Source organism: Gracilinanus agilis, chromosome 5, assembly GCF_016433145.1.
Source record: "Gracilinanus agilis isolate LMUSP501 chromosome 5, AgileGrace, whole genome shotgun sequence".
NCBI classification, from domain to species: Eukaryota; Metazoa; Chordata; class Mammalia; order Didelphimorphia; family Didelphidae; genus Gracilinanus; species Gracilinanus agilis.
Window position 1 is genome coordinate 266,638,105 of NC_058134.1, and position 26,846 is coordinate 266,664,950.

Here is a 26,846-nt window from a genome sequence, read left to right on the forward strand (position 1 = left end):
TTTAAAAAAAGTTTTAAAAATCTAGCATGAATCAATAGGTCAAATAAGGCTAATCTCATTTTGTTTTCTGATAGGCAGCAAAGTGGCCCAGTGAATAGAGACCTGAGTTCAAATCTATTCTCTGATACTTGCTATCTGGGTGACCTTGGCAAGTCACTTAAGCTCTGTTTGCCTCAGCTTCCTCAACTGTAAAAAGGAGATAATAAGAGTTGTGAGTATAAAATAATATTGGTAAAACATTTAGCAAAGTGCCTGGTATGTAATAGATGCTACAAAAATGCTAGCTATTTTATTTTCCTTATTGATAGAGTTCTTTGGATCACCAGGGGATTCTCATAGACATCATATATGCAAGTTTAGGAATACCATTGACAAAGTCCTGAATAATGACCTTGTGGACAAGACATTAATATATGGACTAAGAGGTGGTACATTAGGTTAATTTGGAACTGGTTGAATAAACAGAGCCCAAGAGTAGAGATTAATGATCTGTGTCAACCTGGAGGGAAGTCCTTCACTAGTGGAGAGTGCCAGGAATTTGTCCTTGTTACACCATGCAACATTTTTATCAGTGACTTGGAGAAAGGCAGAATAGGATGATCACATTCAAAGATGACATACCTCTGGGAGAACAGATAGCTAGCATATTACTCAAAGGAATCAAGAAACAGACAAATCCTGTTGTTAGAAAATTAAACCAAATTTATTAAAAAATGGTATTTGGTAGAGAATAAAAAGTCATAAGTTTTTTTTTTGAAAAATCAGCAGTTCATATGGAAAAGACATTTGAAGTTTTAAGAGAATGCAAGATCAACTTGCCTCAACTCTGTCACAAGCCTTTGGCTGTAACATGGTAACTTAAAAATTATTAATATTAATATTTTGCATTAATAGAAGTGTGTTAATATTTGATGTTGTTCTAGTCCACCCCAATCACTGCCTCCTTCTAGTCAGTATAGTAGTTTACAAGTAATCAGCATAGAGGCCTATAGCTCTTTTATATAGCTGGAAATATAAGCAGAGGCCATCTGGGCATTGTTGCTATCTGGCCTTCTGGTCTTATGATATGTAAATCCCAGACAAATTCCAGTTCTAGAGCAGCAGAATATCAAAAAGGTGCTTTTGACTTTGAGATGACATGGACGTGTTAGCTTTAAAGTTTTACAGATAACTTTGAGATGATTTGGATATGTTTATAAACTAATAGTAAGGAGGCACAGGTAAGAGTTAGTCTATTCCTCCCCGCCAAAACCCTATAAAACTAAGACCTCAAATTCCTGCTCTTTTCCCCTTCAATTTCCATCTGGTCCATGTTGCCTAGGATACCCAACTATAATCCATGATTATGGTAGTTATCACTGACTGCCTCTCCCCCTCTCCATTTTCTTCCCCACACTTCCTGCCACCCTTCATCATTCCATCCCCTTCCTTCCACCCCACTCCCTACGTAGTCTGCCAATGTACCCCTTTCACGCTTGTCTGGGTATCCTCTGTGCTTAATTAAAGTGTGATTACAGCCCAATTTCCCACTGTCATCCTGGGCTTTCCTGATGAGTACCCAAGGAACTGAATGTGCCTGTTCTTGTTTCATAATTTATAAATTAATTTTTAATTCCAAGGTAAAGTAAAGCTTCTCTAAAACATAATGGAAAAGACAAGACCCACGCAACATGATGGGACAAGCAAAGTTCTAATCTTCAGACAAGATATGGGTGGAAAAGCTCCATCACTATGATAAGAGGATAGCTTCAAAAGAGAAGGCTAATAAATAGTCAACTTCCTGGACTGTCCCCATTCAGCTCTCTCCTTGCCACCTGTCCTGGTCTTTGGTTTACTCTAACTTAAATCTCAAATTAAATGTTATTTCTTTCCCCAGGAAGCAATTGCCCCCAGCCATCATTTACTATACTATAATTATTAGCAATATGTGGATTCACTCTTGAGTGAAGACAAAATACTGTTGGATTCCTTTAACAAGCTGCCTATGGCAAAAAATGTAAGGACCACTGATCATGTTGCAAGCTGCCTGTTAAAGAACTCTAGAGAAGGAAGAGTTACAATAACAATTGGAAAAGACATGAGAAGCAATACAGTGTAGTATAAAAGATTGAGTTTGTAGTCAGAGACTCTGAATTCAAATCCTTCTCTGTTAATTACTACCTGGTTGATCTTGGTCAGGTAACTGAAGCATCATGGTTCTCAATTTCCTCATCAATAAAAGGAGAAGTTTGAACTAGAGGACTACTAAGATTACTTCCAGCTCTCTAGTTGGAATCCAGAATTTCTGCAATCTGTTGAACTGGCTGCCTTGTAGAATGAATTTGCTATTCCCTGGGAAGCAGATACTTAGATGCTTAAAGTCAGCTGAGTTGATCCCTGCCATCAATAGAAATATTCCAAATTCATTTATTGAAGAGGTAGAAGATTTCTCAATATTTTTGATTTAATAAAAATTGGCCTTCTATACCCAGGAATTTGGTATCAAAGTGGTTATTGTGGTGTCCTATCTGATAAGACAGACTACTCACACTATTCACTGTACTGGCCCATGTTTCATAGAACTTACTCTTCAACTGGAAACTACAGAGGATCATAGGTCATAATGTTATTTCACAACTCTAGTATATGACCCTGTCAGGAATTTAAGAAAACTTTTGATATACTCTTTAGAGCTCAGCTTGGTAGCCAGCATATTTTCTCTGTTCATCATAATGGTAGAGAGTGTAGGACTGAAGTTAATATTTTAGGGTTTGGAAGAAGATGTCAACATGAAAACAGTTGCCACCATAGACTCAAAGAAAAAAAGCAAATTGGACCTAAGTGCAATAATAATTCCTAAAGATAAAAAAGAGATAAGAGTTGTAGAGGAAAAATTAGGAAAAGAAGTAAGAATGATGCAAGAAAATTATGAAAAGAGAGTTAACAGCTTGGTAAAAGATAGATCCACAGAGACAGAGCTAAAGACAACTGCACAAAGAATCTAAAACTTGGAACAAGTACCATCTTCTTCAGAGTTACAGAGCTTGACTTTAAAAGTTTTTTAATTAAAATGAAAAGAAAAAGACTAGAAAATCAGCAAAGAAAAAAAACCAAAAACATAGAAAGTTATATTTTGATGAGAGGGAAGACCAAAACACAAACTCAAAAGAAGATAACAAAGTCAATACTGCTGCATATAAAACCTCCAAGAAAAATACAAAGTGCTATCAAGCCCAAAAAGAATGAATTGGGGGGGCTCAAAAAGGATTTTTAAAATCTACTATAAAAGGCAGAAAAAAATGGGAAAAGAAATGAGAGTGAGTCAGGAAAACCATGAAAAGATTCAACAGCTTAAAAAAGGAGGCACAAAAAATACTGAAGACATTAATATCTTAAAAAACAGAAAAGACCAATTGGTAAAAGAGGCACAAAAATCTAATAAAGAGAAGAACATTTTAAAAAGCAGAATTGGCCAAATGGAAAGAGAGGTACATAAATTAAAAAAGAATGTGAAAAAAGTTTGTTTTGGCTTGGATTCAGACTTTTTCAGTTCTTTTTCTCTGGAAGCAGATAGCATTTTTCATCATGAGTCCTTTGGGATAGTTTTGGATCAATGTATTGCTGAAAATAGTTATTCACAGTTGTTCCATTGTACAGTATGCCTGTCACTGTGTACAATGTTCTCTTGGTTCTGCTTATTTCACTCTACTTCAATTCTATTTTTTCCCTTCCCTGTCCTCCCAATGAATTCATCTTTCTCATGCCTTAATTTTATTTTTTAAAATATCATCCCATCATGTTCAACTCACATCTTTGACTTCTGTCTATATATACTCATTCTAACTACTCAAATAATGATAAAGTTCTTTGGAGTTAAAAGAATCATCTTCCCATGTAGGGATGTATTCAGCTTCACCTTATTGAATATCTTTTGATTTCTCTTTGTTGTTTACCTTTTTATTCTTCTCTTAAGTCTTGAATTTAAGAGTCAAATTTTCCATTCCACTTTGGTCTTTTCTTTAGGAATATTTGATGAGAGGGAAGACCAAAACACAAACTCAAAAGAAGATAACAAAGTCAATACTGCTGCATATAAAACCTCCAAGAAAAATACAAAGTGCTATCAAGCCCAAAAAGAATGAATTGAGGGGGCTCAAAAAGGATTTTTAAAATCTATAAACTATTTCATTGAATACCAATATGTTTTTGTTTATTCTGAAGAAATAAGCATGTGGAACGTTCCTAAAGTGTCAGAGATGTTTTATTTCTGTTGTAGAACGGAAACTCTTCAATACGATCTTTTTTTTAAGTGCCTATTATTTTTTATTTTATTTTTTATTAATATTCATTTTTAATCTGTTTACATACTTTATGCCCCTACTTTCCCCTTCACCCCCCGCTCTCCCCCCACCCATGGCCAACGCATATTTCCACTGGTTGTAACAAGTGTCCTTGTTCAGGGTCTATTTCCCATTCATGTCCTCCTCAGTCCATGCATTCAAGCAATTGTTTATCTTATATGTCTCCTCTCCTGCAGTCCTTCCTCTGAATGTGGGTAGCATCTTTACCATAAATCCCTCAGAGCTGTCTTGTGTCATTGCAGTGCTGCTGGTGCAGGAGCCCATTACATTCGATTTTACCACAGTACATCAGTCTCTGTGTACAATGTTCTTCTGGCTCTGCTCCTTTCACTCTGCATCAGTTCCTGGAGGTCTTTCCAGTTCACCTGGAACTCCTCCAGTTTATTATTCCTTTTAGCACAATAGTATTCCATCACCAGCATATACCATAATTTGTTCAGCCATTCCCCAATTGAAGGACATACCCTCCTTTTCCTTTTTTTTGCCACCACAAAAAGCGCAGCTATAAATATTTTTGTACAAGTCTGTTTATTTATGATCTCTTTGGGGGTACAAACCCAACAATGGTATGGCTGGATCAGAGGGCAGGCATTCTTTTATAGCCCTTTGAGCATAGTTCCAAATTGTCAGCCAGAATGGTTGGATCATTTCACAACTCCACCAGCAATGCATTAATGTCCCAATTTTGCCACATCCCCTCCAGCATTTATTACTCTCCCCTTCTTTCATTTTAGCCAATCTGCTAGGTGTGAGGTGATATCTCAGAGTTGTTTTGATTTGTATTTCTCTAATTATTAGAGATTTAGAACGCTTTCTCATGTGCTTATTGATACTTTTGATTTCTTTACCTGAAAATTGCCTATTTATGTCTCTTGCCCATTTATCAATTGGGGAATGGCTTGACTTTTTATACAATTGATTTAACTCCTTGTATATTTGAGTAATTAGACCCCTGTCAGAGTTTTTCATTATAAAGATTTTTTCCCAATTTGTTGTTTCCCTTCTGATTTTGACTACATTGTTTTTGTTTGTACAAAAGCTTTTTAGTTTAATATAATCAAAACCATTTAATTTACATTTTGTGATTTTCTCTAACTCTTGCTTGGTTTTAAAGTCTTTCCTTTCCCAGAGATCTGACAAGTATACTATTCTGTGTTCACTTAACTTATTTATAGTTTCCCTCTTTATATTCAAGTCATTCACCCATTCTGAATTTATCTTGGTGTAGGGTGTGAGATGTTGATCTAGACCTAATCTCTCCCATATTGTTTTCCAAATTTCCCAGCAGTTTTTGTCAAATAGTGGATTCATGTCCCAAATGTTGGGCTCTTTGGGTTTATCATACACTGCCTTGCTGATGTCATTTACCCCAAGTCTATTCCACTGATCCTCCCCTCTGTCTCTTAGCCAGTACCATATTGTTTTGATGACTGCTGCTTTATAGTATAATTTAATATCTGGTACTGCTGGGCCCCCTTCCTTCACATTTTTTTCCATTATTTCCCTTGATTTCTTGATCTTTTGTTATTCCAAATGAAATTTGTTATAGTTTTTTCTAATTCAGTAAAGAAGTTTTTGGTAGCTTGATAGGTATGGCGCTAAATAGGTAAATTAATTTGGGTAGAATGTTCATTTTTATTATGTTAGCTCGTCCTACCCATGAACAATTAATGGCTTTCCAATTGTTGAGATCCAGTTTTATTTGTTTGGAAAGTGTTTTGTAGTTGTTTTCATATAATTGCTGTGTTTGTTTTGGTAGATAGATTCCTAAGTATTTTATATTGTCTAGGGTGATTTTAAATGGTGTTTCTCTTTCTACCTCTTGCTGCTGTGATGTGTTGGAAATGTATAGAAATGCTGATGATTTATGTTCAGTTATTTTGTATCCTGCAACTTTGCTCAAGTTGTTGATTATTTCTTCAAGCTTCTTAGTTGATTCTCTAGGATTTTTTAAGTATACCATCATATCATCTACAAAGAGTGATAGCTTAGTCTCTTCATTGCCTATTTTGATACCTTCAATTTCTTTTTCTTCTCTAATTGCTACTGCTAGTGTTTCTAGTACTATGTTGAATAATAGAGGTGATAATGGGCATCCTTGTTTTACTCCTGATCTTGTTGGGAAGGCTCTCAGTATTCTTTTAAAAATGTTGGAAACTGGGGGCAGCTGGGTAGCTCAGTGGATTGAGAGTCAGGCCTGGAGACGGGAGGTCCTAGGTTCAAATCTGGCCTCAGACACTTCCCAGCTATGTGACCCTGGGCAAGTCACTTGACCCCCATTCCCTACCCTTACCACTCTTCTGCTTTGGAGCCAATACACAGTATTGACTCCAAGACAGAAGTTAAGGGTTTTAAAAAAAAATGTTGGAAACTGTTTTTACATACATTTTGGAGGAAAATAAAATTAGGAGAAAAAAATTAGGATTGGGCAAGTGGAAGCTAATGACTCCATGAGACATCAAGAAATATTCAGACAGTCAAGAGAATGAAAAACAAAGAAGAAAATGTGGAATATCTCATTGGAAAAATAACTGACCTGGAAAACAGATCAAAGAGAGATAATTTAAGAATACTAATCTACTGAAAGTGATGATCATAAAAAGTTATGATATAAAATTATAAGAAATTATCAAGGAAATTGCCTCCAGATTCTTGAACAAGAGGGTAAAATAGAAATTAAAAAGAGTCCATCAATCACTATTTGAAAGAGATCCCCAAATGAAAATTTCCAGGAATATTATAGTCAAATTCTAGTACTTCCAGGTCAAGGAGAAAATATTGCAAGCAGTCAGAAAGATATAATTCAAAGATCATGGAAGGGGGGCAGCTGGGTAGCTCAGTGGATTGAGAGTCAGGCCTAGAGACGGGCGGTCCTAGGTTCAAATCCAGACTTAGACACTTCCCAGCTGTGTGACCCTGGGCAAGTCACTTGACCCCCATTGCCCACCCTTACCACTCTTCCACCTAGGAGCCAATACACAGAAGTTAAGGTTTAAAAAAATTTATCACAAAGAGCATGGAAGAGCCACAGTTGAGATCACATAAGATTTAGCTGCTTCTATGTTAAAGGAATGGAGGACTTGGAATATGATATTTTGTAAAGAAAAGGAACTAGGATTACAACCAAGAATAATCTACCTAGTAAAACTGAGCATAATCCTTTGAGGGAAACTTAGATATTTGATGAAATAGAGAACTTTCAAGCACATTTGATGCAAAAACCCAAATCTGAAAAGAAAATTTGACTTTCAAACACAAGACTCAAGAGAAGCATAAAAAGATAAACATGAAAGAGAAATCTTATTAGACTCAATAAAGTTAAACTGTTTACATTCCTATATGGGAAGATGACACATATAATTCCTAAGAATTTTATCATTATTAGGGTAGTTAGAAGCAGTCTATATAGACAGAGGACATGGGTGTGAGTCAATTGTTTTGGAATGACCTAAAAAAAATAAAGGGTAAGAAAGGAGGATGCCCTGGGAGAAGTGGGAAGAGAAGAGTAGAATCAGGAAAATTATCTCATCTAAAAGAGCTTGGAAAGGAAGAGCTTTTTTACAAAGTGGAGGTGGAGTGGTAGGCAATGCTTGAATTTTATTCTTATAGGAAGTAGTTCAAAAAGGGAAGAATATGGTTATATACTGAGTTGGGTATAGAAATCTATCTTACCCAACAAGAAAATAGGAGGGGAAGGGCTTAAGAGAAAGGAAGTAGATGAAAAAGGGGAATCTAGATTAAGGAGGATAATGGTCAGAAGCAAAACAGACTTTTGAGAAGGGACAGGATAAAAAGATTGAGAGAATGAGAAACAGAAGAAAATAGGATGGAAACAGATGAGAAACAGAAGAAAATTAGTAGTTATAACTATGAGTGTGAATGGGAAAGTTTATGCATAAAATAGAGGTAAAGAACAGAATAGATTAGAAACCAGAATCCAACAATGTGTTTTTTTTTTTTTTAAACCCTTGTACTTCGGTGTATTGTCTCATAGGTGGAAGATTGGTAAGGGTGGGCAATGGGGTTCAAGTGACTTGCCCAGGGTCACACAGCTGGGAAGTGGCTGAGGCCGGGTTTGAACCTAGGACCTCCTGTCTCTAGGCCTGACTCTCACTCCACTGAGCTACCCAGCTGCCCCCCAACAATGTGTTCTTTACAAGAGACACTCTTAAAAGAGACACACACACAGAGTTAAAATAAGGAGATGGAGCAGAATCCATTATGCCTCACCTGAAGTATAAAAGTTAGGAGTAGCAATCATGATCTCAGGCAAAGCAAAAGCAATAACTGACTTAATTAAAAGAGATAACCAGGAAAACAAAATTTAGAAAAAAGATGCTTTTCTGGGGGCTTACTAAATTAGTGTCAGTCCCTCCTGAAAAGCACAGCTCCTGAGCTTGTGATCCCTCAGTCTCAGTCTCCCATAGCAGTAAATAGTACAGGAATGAACACAAACTTATCTTATTAAATATCGATATTTTCCCACAAAAGCTATGTGGCTATGAATCATGGAATTCCATCATTAATGAATGGAAAAAAAGCTCTTATAAGAAAGTTCAACTTTTGAATTGGTAGCAGTGAGCTACTAAAGGCCTTTTGCTTTTTTAGGATGGGTCTTCCATGGAGGATTTCTGGAAAGATGTGGACAAGATTTGTGTAGGATAAGAAGGCATAAATCAATTGAGGTTCACTTCGGTGAAGGGAATGTTCATATCTATGAGATCAAAGATTAGTTGAAATATCAGAGCGTAAATTGGTAAGGTACAAGTTTTGACAGAAGAATCTCAATGAAATGAAAATATTTAATATGTAATGCACATCAAAGGACACAATTTAATATTTAAAAATCAAAGTCAATGCTTTATACTAGGACCTATGGGTAGATGTTAAAGAAAAGTCAATTCTATTTCAGTATAAAAAATGACTTTCTAACAATTAAATTTATACAAAACTGGACTGGGTTGCTTTGCAAAATAATGAAATTCTGATACTGAAAATTGGATATTTTAGACAGAATTCCTACTTAAGGTAGGGGTGCAAGATCTGTTGGCTATGGGATCTTGCAATTCTGTGAGGGTCAGAAGTAGGGCCATGATTATCAGGAACCATAGGGTTAAGGTAACAAAAACTCCAAACTCTGGTTTGTGTTTTCTAAATAACCTTTTCTAAAGAACTGTTTTCAGTTTGTGACTCTTCTCAGCCAGTCTTTGTATTGGGTTCAATCATTCCTGATTTCAGATCTCAGTTTTTAGTGCTGTCCACTAACTCCTGCCATTAAATAATCAGAGGTTACTATCATCTCAAAGTGACTTCATTAACTCCTTAAAAATCAATGAATTTTGTGGCCAAGAATAATTTGAGCTAAGGTTGTAATGTTCAGACCTGTGATTTCATGGGAGTGAAATGCACAGACAAACCATTCTTTCCTATTAGTAGTGCAGTCAGCTCAAGGTAGAATGAATTCTCCAGGCATCTGACAAAATGATTATTTTAGAAACTGTACTGCAAATACATCTTGCAAGACAGAAAACCTGGCATGAATGTATTAATCTAGTTAATACATAACTGATTAAATGACTAATCAGTACCCTATTTCTTTAGTAGAATAAATTTAATTCTTTTGTATAATATTTCATAGGACCATAAAACATGCCCATATGGCATTGCTACATTCTAATCTATAACTGTTGACTTTGAATAATCAGTCTTTGTTTTGCAAATACTACAGATACATATGAATGAATAAATCTGTACAAAAATGTAGCAATAACAATAAATAAAATAATTTTTAAAAAATATGTGTAATTCTAAAGCTATATCTAGGAATTACAGCCCCTGAGACAAATTCATGTGAGCTGAGGGCAGAGGGAGAAAAGAAAGATGGTATGAAAGGCAGTGTCTAAGGTTGGACAGCTCCTTTGTGTGGATGATGTAGATTAAAGACAGAAGTCGTGGGAACTGAGGAGGTTAAGAAAGTGGGAGGCCAAGGTCTCTGACCTATGCTAGGGTTGAGATGGAGAAGACAAGGTATCAGAATCTGAACTCAGTGAATAACTATGAATACCTACCTTGTGTTTATACAGTGCCTTAGGGTTTGCAAAGTGCTTTGTAAGTATTATTTCATTTGATTCTTTTTCTTTTATTTGACTCTTATGATAACCCTGAGAAGCAAATGCTATTATTATTTCCATTTTACAGAAAAGGAAATAAGGAAACTGAGGCTGATAAAGGTTCAAAGGCTTGAGTCATACAGCTAATGGGTATTGGGACAGATTTTAACTTAGGTTCTCCTCACTTCAAGTATGGTGCTCTCTTCACTCAGCTACTTAGAATGGTGAGGAAGAGGAGTTGGAAGTCCATATGCAATAATAATAATAATAATAATAATAATAATAATAATAATCACCATCATTTATATAGAACTCCAAAGTTTGCAAAATAATTGTGTTTATTTAAGACTTACAAGAAATATGTGAGGCAGGTACTGTTATGTATTCCCTTTTTACAAATGAATAAACTGGGGCTCAGAGAAGCTGAATGAATTGTCTCTCGGTCAAGAGTCTGGAATAAACTTTAAATTAGGAGAGGTAGTTGTTGAGCAATGGTGGCAGAGGAGTATCTAAAAATGGCATTGGGGAACCAGGAGTCTCCCAGCTCTTACTCTTGGCTATACCCATTAGGAAGGGTGGCAAAATCTCAGTCATGGGTACGAAGGGTTTTGACATCTTTAGAAGAAAGCTAAGTTTCCATGAGCACTAAAAGATAGAATCTAAGTGGAAGAAAAAAGACTCAGGAAAATAATATCATAGATATCCAATTGGCAGGGACTTTGGAAGGCATCTTGTCCAATCTTCTCATTTTATAGGGAAGAACACTGAGGTATAGGGCATGAAGTGATTTGCACAAGGTCATACAGATAGTCACTACCAGCATCAGGATTTGAACTTGGGCCCTTCCTATGATTCTAAGTATAGTTATCTATATTGTAACATCATAATCAATGTTCTCAGACAGCTCAGTAGAAATAGAGGGCAGAGAAGCAGAATTACTGGGCAAGAGCTATGAGGCTGAGCTTATTGTACTGTGGCAGGAGAGGAGGTAATGGTGGGTTTGGCCAGCAGAGATGCTCATCTTACCTAGATAATAAGTATCCCATGGGATGGTTTCTCCAGGCCAAAAAGTTCATGGAAGTGGGATTTAAGTAGCACTTTCCCACTTCAAGGATGATCTGGGGAGTGGGGTGCAGCCCAGAGTCAGGTAAGAAAGATCACTGGTCTCATGTTTTCTCTCTCCCCTTCCCCTTTCCCCTCCAGGAGTGGCACACAAAGATGTCAACATTTGGGGCACAGACTGGATCACACTGTCTAATTTACATTAATTATTGTCTAAATCTTCTTCTAAAAAAGCCTGTTATTGCACCCCAAGGGCTACCGTACTGTTTCATTCCTTGTCATAAGGCATTTGGCTTGGACCTGGTTGTCATGGGATACTGTATCCTTAATGAGACAGGGCTTCCTGTTCTCACACTTATTGGCTTGTTAAATGCTCCATTCCAGTGTTCCTGAGACAGTTTTACTCATGGCTCATAACGAGGGCCTCACCAAGGAAGCAGAGAGTACAGAGGCACTCATACAATGTGAATCGGATCTGTGACCGGCCATTGATTCCTATACATACCAAATAGCCGCAATCAACTGACCATTCAATCCATTGGCAAGCACTTGCTAAGGGTGCCGAATGCTGTATTTGGAACTACCATGTCTATCTTTAAGGGCATACAGCACAAATAGAAAGGGAATAAATATAAAATAGATGTGAAGTAGTTAAGTATAAGGTTGTTTAGGAGGGAAGGTGCCAGAAGTGTTGGGGTTCAGGGGAGACTTTCTGTAGAAGGAGGTGCTTGAGCAGCGTCTTAAAGGCTGAGAGAGGGAGAGCATTCCAGGAAAGTGGGATGGTCTGTGCAAAAGCAGAGAGATGGAAAGAGGAAGAATTGTGGGTGAAGAATGAAGAGAAATCCAGTTTCATTGGATCCCAGAGCACTGGAGAAGGAGTAATGGCCAATGAAGCTAGAGAGGCTAGGGCTAGATTGTAAACAGCTTAATTTTTTTTTAAACCCTTACCTTCTGCCTTGGAATCAATACTATGTATTGATTCTAAGGTAGAAGAGTGATAAGGACTAGGAAATGGGGGTTAAGTGACTTGCCCAGGGTCACCCAGCTGGGAAATGTCAGAGGTCAGATTTGAATTCTCATCTCTAGGCCTGCCTCTCAATCCATTGAGCTACCCAGCTGCTCCCATGTGAACAGCTTTAAAAACTAAACTTAGGAGCTTATATTTTGTCCCAGAACCATAGGGACACTACTCAGATTTATTGAGTAGTGGGTCATGTGGCCAGATTAGCACTTAAGAAAAATTCTCTCAGACTTATGAGAAAGAAAACTAGCCACATTCAAAGAACTGTGGGAGAAGAAACACAGAGGAAAAACAACTGCTTGGACACATGGGCTGATAGGGATATTACTGGGGATGTAGACACTAAACAATAACTCTAGTCCAACTATCAATAATATGGAATTAGCTCTTAATAAATGATACATGAAAAACCCAGTAGAATTGTGAGTCAGCTGGGGGGGAGGTTGGGAAAGAGGGAAAGAACATGAAATATGTAACTATGGGAAAATATTCAAAATAAAAATAAAGATATAATTAAAAAGCAAACGAATGAATGAATGAATGAATGAAGAAAGAAAGAAAGAAAAAAAGAAAAAAAGAAAAATTCCCTCATCAGCAGTGTATAGGATTGAAGGGAGTGAGAGACAAGGTAGGAGCACCAATTAACAGGTTGTTGTAATAAAAGCAAGAGGTGAGGAGGTCACGAATTAAAGTGGAAATCGTGTGCATAGAGAGAATGAGTGGGAGCAAGACAAAAGATTTGCAAATATGCATTAGCAAAATATAATTTAATATCTTACCTTATAACTTATTATTTAGTCTACTGGGAGGGTAATACCTAAACCACTAGAATACGAAGTAGTTAGTGAGATGTGTTATGTGGGTAATTTGATGAAAGGTGTTTCAGATAAGGGAAATCAAAAGGAGGATGTTGGAGACTTGCTAAGTGGGTAATCTCGGTTTCAGGTAGGCTGGGATTAAAGGAGATTCAGGGTATAATAGGACTGAAGTCAGGAGTATAACACAGAAGGGAAACAGAGATCTTTTAGGGAGAAGTTAAACTAAACAGACAAACACAGCAGGCTTATAGACTGGGACTTAGACTCAAACACAAACTGAGGGAAATAGACTAGACTGGAATTAACAAACGGGCTTTAGTTAATTTCACAGGAAGGGACCTATTTTGAAGTAACACCTTCCTTCAAGATGGATGCCCAGCTTCCCTCTAAGCCCAGAGTATGTTGTCTCTTTCCCTCTTCTTCCCTCTTGATAACTAACAGACAAATTACACTAATAGGGCTGTTGAAACACAAAAGGGTTTATTTTGTTTGAAGGATGTTTGTTAGGAAGGTGGATCAAAGGAAAGCCCTATCAGTTGTCTCAGGAACCTCAGGTGGGGGAAGGGAAATAAAGATGGAGTCTGAGTAAGGACCTGCCTTAAACTCAGTTTTTACTAGGTGCTATTGCTATTTAAAGGGAATAAATGATGACTGATTAACTATAACTAGTGCTGTCAATTAGGTAACCCTTCACAGATTTAATTCCTCTCTAATTACTCTCCTTATTAACTTCACAAATATATAGGTAAGGGAGGGAAAAGGCAGGGATGGTAATGGGAAAGGAAGATATAAAGGATTTATCTAAATAATAATTTCTTAATTAAATATGTCAAAGCTAGGCTCAATTTCAATATTAAAGTTAGGTCAGAGACAGCTCAAGTGATTCACAACCTCCCTCCACGGAAGATCCAGTCAACTGCCTCTTCTCCTCAAGATTCTAAACTCTAACAGCTTTTGGAACTCAGCCAAAGCTAGAAAAAACTATATGATCCCAATTCTGTATACTACAGATGACTTACTGGGCTTTTAACACTTCGATTTGGCTCCCATCTTATCACTCAACTCTAAATCCGAATCATCCCTGTATGTCACATTCACCTGTTTCTATAGTCAACTAGTCCCACTTCTGCCATGACCAACTACTTCTTTTTTTGAACCCTGTACCTATCAACCTTTTGAATTCACAAGGTCACTGCCAAAACTGGGCAAGTCTAGCTTGAGAACTGTTTGGATACCTACTTGGGAAATGAAGCAGAAAACAGGAAAGAAAACCAAGCCACCAAGAGCCAGCTTGCTTAATTGAATTCTTGTTCCACATGGGGATTGGTGATGGGGTAAGGAAAACAAGTAACTCAGTCTAGACTCTTTTCATGGGAGTCTGGAGACAGAGAGCTCTTCTTGTCACACAGGAGAGTTATAGCCAAAAGGGATGAACTGAAGGTAGTCAGCTCTTTTGGTTGCTTGGTACCCCATCCCCTGCCACTCTCCAGGGGAATTGAGGAGAGGAATTGGCCAGAGGACCACTCAGAGCAATGGTCTTACTAAACCACCTTGATGAAACATGCCCCTCATTGCCCAGATGATCAACACTGGACATACTCCATTGTGGGTGGCGTGGGAAGTGCAGTATTTATGGAAAGTTCCTATGTATTATTCCTTGAGTTAAATATTTGTCATCTTTGAAAATATTAGGTTGAGGACTGGCATGGTGGTGCATGCTTATGATCTATAGTAGGAATAATAAAAATAGTGTACATTTATAAAGAACTTTATGTTTTATAATATGCTTTTCAAATATTATGCCATTTTATCCCCACGAGAACCCTGAGAGATAGGTGCTATTGTTATATTCATTTAGAGATGAGGAAATTAAAGCAGATAGAGGTGAAGTGACTGGCCCAGGGTCACCCAGCTAGTATGTTGTATGAGGCAGGATTTAAACTCAAGTCTTTCTAACTCTATTGCTAGGGCTCTTTCCACTTCACCAACTAATTGGTAGTAGGGAAGGCTGAGACTGGTGAACCATGTGAGCCTGGGAGTTTTGAGGTGTAGTAGACTAAATCAAGGGTTCAACTAAGTCTAGCATGAATATGGCAGGCCCCTCGGAAGATAGATGTTTGCATGGGAGCACCAGGCTATCTGAGGAAGGATGTATTTAAGTAAAAATAAAATTGGAGAACCTTTGCCAGTGAGTAGTGGGTTCTGGCTTATGAGCAGCTGTTGTACTTCCAGTTCTGGGTGAGATAGGGAAACCAAGTCTCCAAAAAAGAAGGGGGAAACAAAACAGAAATGGTCAGGTTGGGGGCATTTAACACATTTGTCTATATTTCATTTTAGGGAGGCTCAAATTTTGTCCTTTCAAATCTCTCTCTCAGTGCCTAGCACTAACAAGTCTTAAAAAGGACACATGCCATACTTCTTAAACAGTATTCTACTCCACCCTAAAATTAATAGGATTAAGAGAAGGCCTACCACAGCTGAAAGACTTAGAGATCACAATCGCTCCCAAATAAATATATTCAAGTTCAACAAATCCATAATATTTACAAAGTTTATCAGAGTTCATTAACTGCTTTGTACTTTTAAAAGATCCGGCTCCAACTTAAGAAAAGAGAAAAAAAAAAACAAAAAAGAAATTGGAATAAACAACCAACAAAAGGAAAACATTAACAACCAAGCTTCCTTTTCCCAGGGGAAATAGCTCTCAGTGAGCTCACAGACTATGTGAGCTTTAGGAAACACAGCAATTAGGGAACTGGAGTTCATTGTATGTCACCCTCCTCCCATCATCAGATGAGAAAGCAAACTATCCTGGGTGAAAATTCTTTCTCTTTCTTCTTTCTTCTTTCTTCTTTCTTCTTTCTTCTTTCTTCTTTCTTCTTTCTTCTTTCTTCTTTCTTCTTTCTTCTTCTTCTTCTTCTTCTTCTTCTTCTTCTTCTTCTTCTTCTTTCTTCTTCCTCTTCCTCTTCCTCTTCCTCCTCCTCCTCCTCCTTCTTCTTCACAATGTAATTGGAAATCTGGATAAAATCTCTCCAAGTGTTCTTTCTACACTGGGCAAACCCAATTTTTTCTCAAGGATCCCTGCACAGATAATGAGATCCCACAGGAGGTTTAGCTTAGATCTCCCCATCACAGAATACCAGATTCCCTCAATGGATCCCTGACAATACAAAGGGCAATCCATATGCCTTTCCCAACCCATCAAATGATCTGATAAGAGGATTCTGCTTAAAAAGAAGGAAAACAAAGTCAAATGAACTTGAAGTTGTTGATTTCAGGTCCTCAAAAATCACACCAGTTCCATCATGTTTAATCTTGGAGCCACCACAAAGGTTAGAGTTATTACACTTGCATCCCTAAGGTTATCAAAACCAAGAAGAGCAACACTGAGCATGATTCTGGGGGATAGATAAGATTCACCGTCCCTCATCAATAAAGTATAGTACTAGGTAGTATAAATATTGGGCAGCTCTGAAGAATAAAGACCAAGTACAATTAAACAATATTTTATCTACATATCACTCATATGAATATATATTTCAACATAGCAATAATTTCATTGGCTTCTACACCAGTGCTTCTCCACACACACTTTAATCTGAGTAATTCTGTTTTTTCCCTTAAAAGAGTTGATTCATTCAATAAGTATTTATTAATAACCTTTACTGTTAGGCATTATGCTGGATATTAAGAACAGAAAGACATAAAGGAAAACAGTTTTTTACCTACAAGCAACCTACATCATTTTGAGAAAATAAATCCATAAAATGACATAAGATTAAACTGAAAATTTGCACAGACACAAAATAATTCCTGGGCTAAAAATAATACTAATAATGATGATAATAATAATTTATATAGTGCTTACTATGTGCCAGACACTGTACTAGATTACTCATCTCATTAGATTCTCACACCAATCCTACGAGGTAGCTGCTATTTTTAAGCCCATTTTATAGATGGGTAAACTGAGGCAGACAGAGGTTAAGTGATTTTCCTAGGCTCAAACAGTTATGAAATATACGAAGCTGGATTTTAACTCAGGTCTTTCTGACTCCAGGATTGGTTCTGTATCCACTGTGGTCCTGGACACTTGGAAGGGAAAGAAGGATAGGTTTGCAAAGTAAAGTGACACCTGAACAAGTTTTGAAGGAAACTAGGGATTCTTAGAGGCAATGTTATTCCAGCCATGGAGTACAGTCTTGGCAAAAGCAGGAAGTCAGGAAACGGAACGTCACAAAGAAAGAACAGCCAGTAGATCAATTTGCTTGCAATAATAATCCTGGGGAAAACTGGAAAGTTTCTCTGATAAGGTCTCAGTTATATAATATATATATATATATATACATATATATATATATATATACACACATATATATGTATATATGTTATAAGGGACCTGATTCAAATTTAGAAAATGAAGAGTCATTTCCCAATAGCTAGAAGGCTATAAACAGGAAAGAAATCCAAGCTATCTGTAGCCACATTAAAAAAATGCTCCAAACATTAATAATTAGAGAAATGCAAATGAAAGCAATTCTGAGGTTCCACCTCCCACCCATCAGAAAGACAATAAAAGAAGGAAATGTGAAACATCAAGGCTGTGGGAAAACAAGCAGATGAGTGCACTGTTGGTGGAACTGTAAATTGGTTCCAGCCATTCTGGAAAGCAATTTTAAATCATGCCTCCCTCAAAAGCTACTAACTGTGCATATCCTTTGATCCAACTATACCATTACAAGTCCTATACCCCAAAGGGATCAAAGAAAGAGGAAAAAGGATCTATGTAAAAAATCTATTTTTAACAGCTCCTTTCACAGTATTTTCAAACACCAAACTAAGGAGATGCTCTTCTATTGAGGAGAGCTTAATAAATTATGGTATAGAAAGGTAGTGTGATATTATTGTGCTATTAGAAATGATGAAATGATAGTTTCAGATGAAAATGAGAAGACCTCTATGAACTGATGTTGAGTGAAGTGAGTAGGAGAACAATTTATACATGATAATTTTATAGAGAAAAATAACTTTGGAAGCCTTTAGAACTCTGATCAATACAATAATTAATCATGAGTCCAGATGGCTGAACATGGAACATGCCACTTATCTCTTGGCAGAGAAGTAATGGACTTAAAAGGCAGAATGAAACATACATTTTTGAATATGGCCAATGTTGGAATTAAAGTGGTCTGCTAGACCGTGCATATTTGATTTGAGGTTCTCATTTATTTATTCATTTTATTATTTTCATGATATTATTTTGAAATATATTTCATAATATTATTATTCATATTTATTTATTCATTTAGTTAGATACTAGTTATTTATTTTTCAATTGATAGTGAGAAAGAATACATGCTTGAATACATAAACAGACAAATAAAAGAAAGGAAGATGGAACTAGGTTGTGAAGAACTTTTAAAGCCCAACAGTGGAATTGGCATTTTATTCTGGAGGCAAGAGGGAGACATTAGAGCTTTATGAGGAGAGGAACAAAATGGTTACCAGCTTAAGGACTATCAACTGGCATTGGTGTCAGTGACGGTTAGGAATGGGAAAAGACTTGGGGAAAGGAGACTGAAAGGCTATTTCAGTAGGCTAAATGAGAGGTAAAGAGGATTTATACAAGGAGAGTGGCCAGGGTAGTTGACAGGATGGGATTTACACAAACATATGTATATATGTATATCCCAACATTTCCTTTACTCTTGTGTGTATGACATCTCATATATGTATGTATCACAACATCTCTTTTGCACAGACATATATAGCATATATACAGGATGTGTGCATATACACACATCCATGTATATACATAGATTATATATATATAATATCTAATATTACATATGCACAATCTGTTGGCAAATACTGCCAACAGTATTTAGAAATAAAAGATTTAGAAATAAAAACAACAGTATTTGCCAACAGATTGTCTATGTGGAGTGAGCATGAGTAAGGAGTTGAAGATGACAATAAGGTTGTGAGAGGCTGGGTGACTTGGAGGAAACTATGCTCTTGACAGGTAACAGGAAAGTCAGGAAGAAGGGAGGGCTGGGAAGGAGGGAATAAAGAGCCTTGCTTTCGACATTGATTATGAGTTTCCCATTGAGCATCCAGTTTGAGATATCCAAAGATGCAATTGATTATGTGGAGCTAGAGTTCAACTAAAAGATTAGAATGAGATCTGGGGATCATTTCCATGGAGATTATGGTTAAAACCATGGAGACTGATGAGATCACTAAGCAAAGTAGCAGAGAAGAAAAAGAGAAGGGGGACCATGACAGAGGACCTCCATAGCTAATGGACTTGATCGGGATAAAGATCCAGCAAGGGAGACCAAGAAGGTACAATCAAATAGGAAGGGGGACAACCAGGAAATACTAGTGCCATAAAAACCCAGAGAGGAGAGTGTGTACAGGAGAAGAGGGTGAAAATTTACAAAGAAGCCAAGAATGATGAAGATTTAGAAAAGGCCATTAGATTTGGCAATTAAAAGAGCACTGGTGACTTTGGAGAAGGAAGTTTCTGTTGAATGATGATGTTCAAAGCCAGACTGAAGAAAATTTAGAAGAGAGTAGAGGAAAGAGAAGTAATGGTTGTAGATGGCTTTTTCAGGGACTTTAACTATGAAGGAGGGGAGAAATATAGGATGGTGGTATGGGAGACTTGCAGAGGAATGAAAAGGTTTGGAAGAGTTGATATGGCGAGTGAGATGACAAAGTGATTAGGGAGATATAAAAGGATGGATTTACTACAGCGAGAACCCAGTCAAAATTAAGTAGCCAAAAATAAAAATGATAATGGAGCCAGCCATCATGGCTCCATAATTTTCTGTAGTTCTATTCAAAAGAATATGGATAGGAGCAAAGAAGATAGATGATGATAGTAATCCCAGGTTAGTGATTGGCAATAGGACAAAGAATTTGAGGGTAGAAGATAGAGTAGAATTGAACTGATTCACTCAGGGAGTGAAAAATAGAAGGAATATGTAGCCAGTGTAGACAATAATGGCATATGAAATACCTGAAAGGTGAAAAGATTGGAGATCATGGTGAGGAATAAGAACAGTTATGAGTCATAAGAGATAGGGAAAAGTGCAATGATAAAAGAGTATATATAATTAGATGATAAAATTTCAGAGTTCATGAACATGGGAGTGGAACATGTGGATGATGGCAAAATCAAAGGCATAACCATTTCTACAATGTAACTGAGGTGGAATGGAGAAATTCAGTCATGGAAATTGAGTAGATTGAGGAATTGTAATGTTAGGAGAGTGAAGGAAGCATCAACTTCTAAGTTGAAGTTTCTTAGTATAAGAGCGGGAAGAAAGGCAGAGAAAAGCCAGGTACTGAACTCAATGAGGAGGGAAGGAGACTCTTAAAGAGAGGGGCTGTAAATAATGGTCTCAAGGATCTGGCTTGGATGATAGATGTGGATAGCATAGACTTCCAAGGAGAATAGACTGCTGAGCAATGGTGCTAGAAAGAGAGTATGGGAATGACAATAGGGAGTAAAAAATACTCCAACTTCCCCATCATGACTCTAATAAGGCTCTGGCAAGTTAAGTGACTTTTCAAGGTCACATAGTCAATAAGTGTCTTAAGATGACATTTGAGCCTGGGACTTTTCAATTTCAAATTCAGCCTTCTATCCACTCTGACCTAGTTTCTCTCTTCATGGTGTAAAGTAGCAGTTTTCAAGCTTCTTGGTCTCAGGACCCTTTTACCTCTTAAGAAATATTGATGACTGTCCTGAAGAGCTATGTGAGTTAGATGTCAGTCAGTCAATAAGCATTTATTAAGAGGCTGGGCACTAAATCTATCAATATTTACTATATTAAAAATTAAAACATTTTAGTACAATTAAGAAAATAAGTGTTCATCTCACAGACACCCTGAAAGAGATTCAGGGATCTCTGGCAGTCATCAGATCATATTTTGGGTATCACTGATAAAGAGAGTGAAAAATGCCCAGGAATGAGCCTCCATAGAGAAGAAAAGTTTGTTTTCCCCCTACTTTTATGATGCTATGCACATGCCAGTTAAATAAATTGTCCATCTGTTATGTCTCACTCTAACTATATGATGAGCCCATTTTCTTTTCTTGTCATATCTACATCTGATTTGGAATTTTATCTTCTATGTCAACCTTAACTGATAATACCCTGCTTCCATTTCACCTTTTGATCATTTATAATTGTAGTTCTTCTGAGATCCTGGTATCCCATGGTTTGTGTCTACGAGGCATCAGTGGGAAAACTCTGGTTTTGAAAAGATTGGCTTTTATGCAGTAGGTTGTGATCCTTAAGAGCACTGTACCATTTCCCAAATGTAAATCAGCTCAATCATCAATTGTCCTGAAAGAGTTAAAACAATTGCTAATCTTCTTCCATGGAACAATTGATTTGTTCAGATACTGGCTCATTTTCTGGTTATTATAGATTGGAAAGAAAGATATCATGGTTAGTGGATATGTTCCCCAAAATTCTTCCCCAGCAAAAGGCTGTTTTAACCTGATGTCCTTGCATGGGGTGAAATGAGATTGAAACACAATGAAATCAAAGTAGTTTTGAATGCCCAGTCAATCACAATGCGAACAAGGTACATCATTGTCAGGTATTGAGTTCTGTTAATTGTCTAGCTCTGCCTGCTTAACAAAAGAGATTGTATGAACCTAGTGAAAAACTCTTACAATAGAAGGCTACAAATTAGTTTTCCCAAAGATTAGTTCTTCAATTCAGTCTTAAAGACAGGACGTTTCATGTTTGCAATTTTTAAAGAAGTTATTTAAGAGCTAGAAAGGGTAAATTTTACAGGCTTTTCAAATTGGTGCACTTTATAGGAGGTACCCTTTTAATAAGGACCCGGAATGGCAGATTTTGGATAGTCAGAGACTTCTCATCTCTTGTTTTCTGACACTAACACCCTGAAGATTTGAAACTGTAACATAGGGTGCTGTGCCTCACACATTCCCCAAATATCCAGAGAAGACAGTGTGATACAATGAGATTTGAAGTCAGAGGACCTAGATTTAAATTCTGACTTTCTACTTTATGACTTTAGGCAAACCATTATATTTCTTTTGACCTCAGTTTCCTCCTCTAGAAGTTTTTGTTCAGTCATTTTTCAATTGTGTCTCTTTATAACAGAGGCTGAATTAGCTGCATCTCATGGAGTCTTCCTGGTTCTGGTTGACCATAAAGCAGCTTTGGGGGCTTCCTTCCAGTCATACCATGACTCAATGCTAAACAAACTTGATGTTAGTATCATGTGACAAACCCCCAGTGGTCCCTTGGTCCTTCCTTGCCTTGTAACCACAGTAGTGGATTTAGGGCAGTGATGGCAAACCTTTTAGAGACAGTGCTGGACCCCACTCCCATCCCACCACCCAGATCAAGTGTCATGTCCTCCCCTGCAGACCCTGTGCTGTGCCCCTCCCCACCACCTCATGTTGGATACACCCTGTGCCCCTCTTTACCCCACACAGGGGAGGGAGAAAGAGTTCCCATTGGACTGTTAGACAAAGGGATGGGTGAAGTGAGGAATGTCCTCAGTCAGTGTATAGAGGGGGAGGGGAGTGGCCCAAGTGCTCTGCTCCCCTCCAGCTCTGCTGCCTGTGAGCTGCTGACCGTATCCCCTGTGAAATCCCATTTGGTGCTGGGCAGAGGGGCAGGTGATGTGAAAAAATGTCATCAGGCGTGGTAGAGAGGGGGAGGGGAGAATTTCCACCCGAGTCCCTCTACCTTTCTAGTTGCAAACTCTGGAGGGGATGTGCACACAAAGAGCACTCTGCAGTCCATCTCTGGCATCTGTGCCATAGGTTTGCCATCCCTGGTATAGGGTGATACATTGGTTAAAAGAAGAAATAGTCTCTGGCTCACTTTCCTTCAACTTCCCTTATGTCTCTAAATATCATGTTGTTATTGTACAAGACAAAAAGATCTCTAGATAAATCCTTTTACATTCCACATGTTCTACCTAGCAATAAAGCAATCTGACCAAGAGGGGAATGAACTACTTCTATATGTAGTTGGGTTTCCTTTCTTTGAAGATCTTCAAGCAGAGAGTGGACAACTATGTAAGGATAGGTTTTAGTGCAGCGGAGAAGGAACCAAAGGGAGAAGAAGGCAGTTGTGGACAGTTGCTGACAGTTGAGACCAGCAAAGAATTCTGGGAATTTCTCCGAGGAAGAGAAAGAGGAGAGGTCTTTGGGTGGAGGAATGGGAAGAGGGAGGAGGCTGACAACCTAACTTGGATCCAGTCTTGAGGGCTTCCTTGTCCTCCTTGTCAGCTTCTTTTGGAAATTGAAACCCTGATTCCCTGTTGAGTCAGCTAAGTTTGGACTCCATTTTGGGAGCAATCTCTTAATCTCCTTCACCCATTACCCAACCTTGCTGAGAGACCCTTTTCAGTCAAAACTTACAATTATAGAAAAGGATAGAAACAGAAAAATAGAAATAGAAACAGAAGGAGAAGAGGCAGGAGGAGAAGCTTAGGAGTGGGGAACCCCAAATGTTCCCTCCTAAGAAACAGACCCCATAGAAATAGCAAAGAGGGCACCCCAAAATCCCTCTGCCCTTCACCCCTTTCCCCAATCCCTGATTGGCGAATAGTAAAAAGCCATTCATTAGTCAGATAGCGTTCCAGAGTGCGTGAGAGACAACAAGGGAGAGGAGAACCACAGCTTGGTCTGGCTGCCTCCATCTTGAAGCCAGACCACCCATTATGAAATTAACTGATTGGGGGGAGGTTTGTGTGAACCCCATCCTTATTCAGGATCAGATTTGGGTACCACATACCTCCTCTTATAGGGAAGCCTTGCCCTGACTCCTGTGGGGTGGCACGACCATCTAGGTCACCCAGTTTCAGGGTGACACCCCCTTAAAGACTCCCAGTGTATATTCAGCCTCAGGGAAGTGTTAGAAGAGAGACTCATCACACAGACTTTCTCTATCTCCCTTCTATCAAACATTGATTCCTGGGGCCCTTTTTATTGTTACAACTATATGTTGAAGATTCTCTACTATTCTACTTCACATGTTTTAATTCTGTTTTAATTCTGTTTATGTTTGAGAGAAGGTGACTACTTCTCTAAAATCATTCCTAAGGTCCTAGGTTCAAGTCTGGCCTCAGACAATTCCTAGCTGTGTGACCCTGGGCAAGTCACTTAACCCCCATTGCCTAACCCTTACCACTATTCTGCCTTGGAGACTTCAAGATGGAAGGTAAGGGTTTTAAAAAAATAAAATAAAATAAAATTGTTCCTAGCAAATATTCTAGCAGTATTCTGTCCACCTTCTACAGTAGCCTGAAAACCACTGCTATGTGGAACTCCTCTTTTCCAGCCCCGGAGTAGCATTGTCCCTTATTTTAAACTTAGTAGATACATTTCTGAAAAGGTAGAAGGATAAAAACTGGGTGTGAACCCACATATTGTGAGAACATTGATATGCAAGCACATTTTGTGTATTTTCTGCAACCAGTTTTTAATAATAGGCTAATTTACTCTTCTAATTCAAAGGGATGGATCATAGGGCAATCGCCCTTTCCACAGCAATTGTATCCTTAATCTGATTATTCTTCCCAGAACAAAAAATGGAAAGGGAAGTGTTAGATGACGGCAGAACAGAAGACAAAGTGCTGGTATTGGGTAAGCCCTTGCTTCCTGGTAGATAATTGGATGGGATGGGTCTGGGGCTCAATGAGTTAGGTGAATTTTCCCTTACCACCAATCAGGCCAGCTGAGCCCAGGGTGGAGTGTCAGAACTGAGGGAAATAATTCCCTCGGGGTGATGAGTGTTGGTGTTCAAGAGGAGGGTGCAGCTTTAGCGAAGATGGCAAAATGCCCAGACTGGCTAGGCTCTGGTTTCCTTGTGATCATTATAGTACTGCCCAATCCTTACCAGCAGGTTTCCTTGTTGGGAGTCCCTACCCTAGTGAAATTATAAGTCAAAACATCCCCCACCCCAAATAATAATATATCACAATATATTTAATGACACGTATAGTAAATTAACCATTGATTCTCCTTTTCCCCTTTAGAATCTTAGTAAGTGGTATTAAGAAACATTCTCCTATTATTGTAAAATTCTGCAACTCATATTAATCCTAATGTATTAAGATTCAGATTCAGATTTGCCAGCTTTTCTCTAAGGGCACCAATATGAGAGACTGAAGAGGATAATAGATTATTTCAAGGCAGGCTTAATCTCCTATCTCTGATGCTCATATACAAATTGTAAACTACAGGCTTAGTTCAAGGTTAAAAGTACAATGCCCCTACTTCTCCAAAAGCGAATGACTGTATTTGTTTTAAAAAAAAAAAGTCCCTGCCTCTTTTTGCTTTTTTATTGTCTCACAGTTTCTATTGTCAATCTGAGATAAAGTATCCATTAGTTTTCTTGTTACAAAAGCAAAAACTAACTCTGTCTCTTTTTTATAGTGGTAGCTAAGTAAAGAGTAGGCATTTTAGTACAATGGAAAGAGTGGTAGTTCTGAAATCTGGGTACCCGGCACTGTTAGTTATTGCCTATGTGACCTTGGACAAATTGAATCTAATGGGATGAAATTCAATGGGGATAAATCTGAAGTCTTAACATTTGGGAAAAAAAGTGAGCTTCACCAGTAGAAGATAGAGCAGGCAAGGTTAGATACCAGATGTCCAGAAAAAGATCTGGGGGTCTTAGGCAAACTGGATGAGTCGATAATGTAATATGATAGCCAAAAATGCAATCTTAGGTTGTATTGAAAGAGGCATGGCTTTTAAGAACATAAAGGTGACATCCTCTTTGCCCCTTTGCCCTATACCTCATCTCTGGGGTATTGCTTTCAGTTTGGGGGACCATAATTTAGGAAGGATTTTGATAACCTGGATAATGTCCAGAGGAAGGCAACCAGTATGGGGAAATGCCTAGAGTCTATGTCATGCAATGATGATAAGATGAGTATGCTTAATGAGGAGAAGAGATGACTCAGGGCACCTGATAGCTAGCTATCTTCAAGTATTTGAAGCATGTAGTGGAGGGATTCAATATGGACCATTTATCCCCAGGGCTTAGAATCAGGAGCAAAGAGCAGAAATTGCAAAGAGGGCAATCAATCTTGATGCCAAGAGAAACTTCCCAATGATTAGAGTTGTCCCAAATTAGATGGGGTTTCCTCAAAAGCTGGCAGGTTCCCCCTCCTTCAAGTACTTCCAACAGAGGCAATATGACTTTTTCAGTTAGTCATTTTTCAGTTTTCTGACTCTTTGTGACCCCTTTTGGGGTTTTCTTGGCAAAGATACTGAAGTTCTTTTTCCACTTCCTTCTTTAGATCATTTTATGGTTGAAGAAACTGAGGCAAACAGGTTTAAGTGACTTGCCCAGAGTCACACAGCTAGTAAGTATCTGAAGCTAGATTTGAACTCAGAAAGATAGATCTTCTTTGCTTTTGGGTCTGGAGCTCTATCCACTGCACCACCTAACATAGCCCCTGACTATGCAAATTG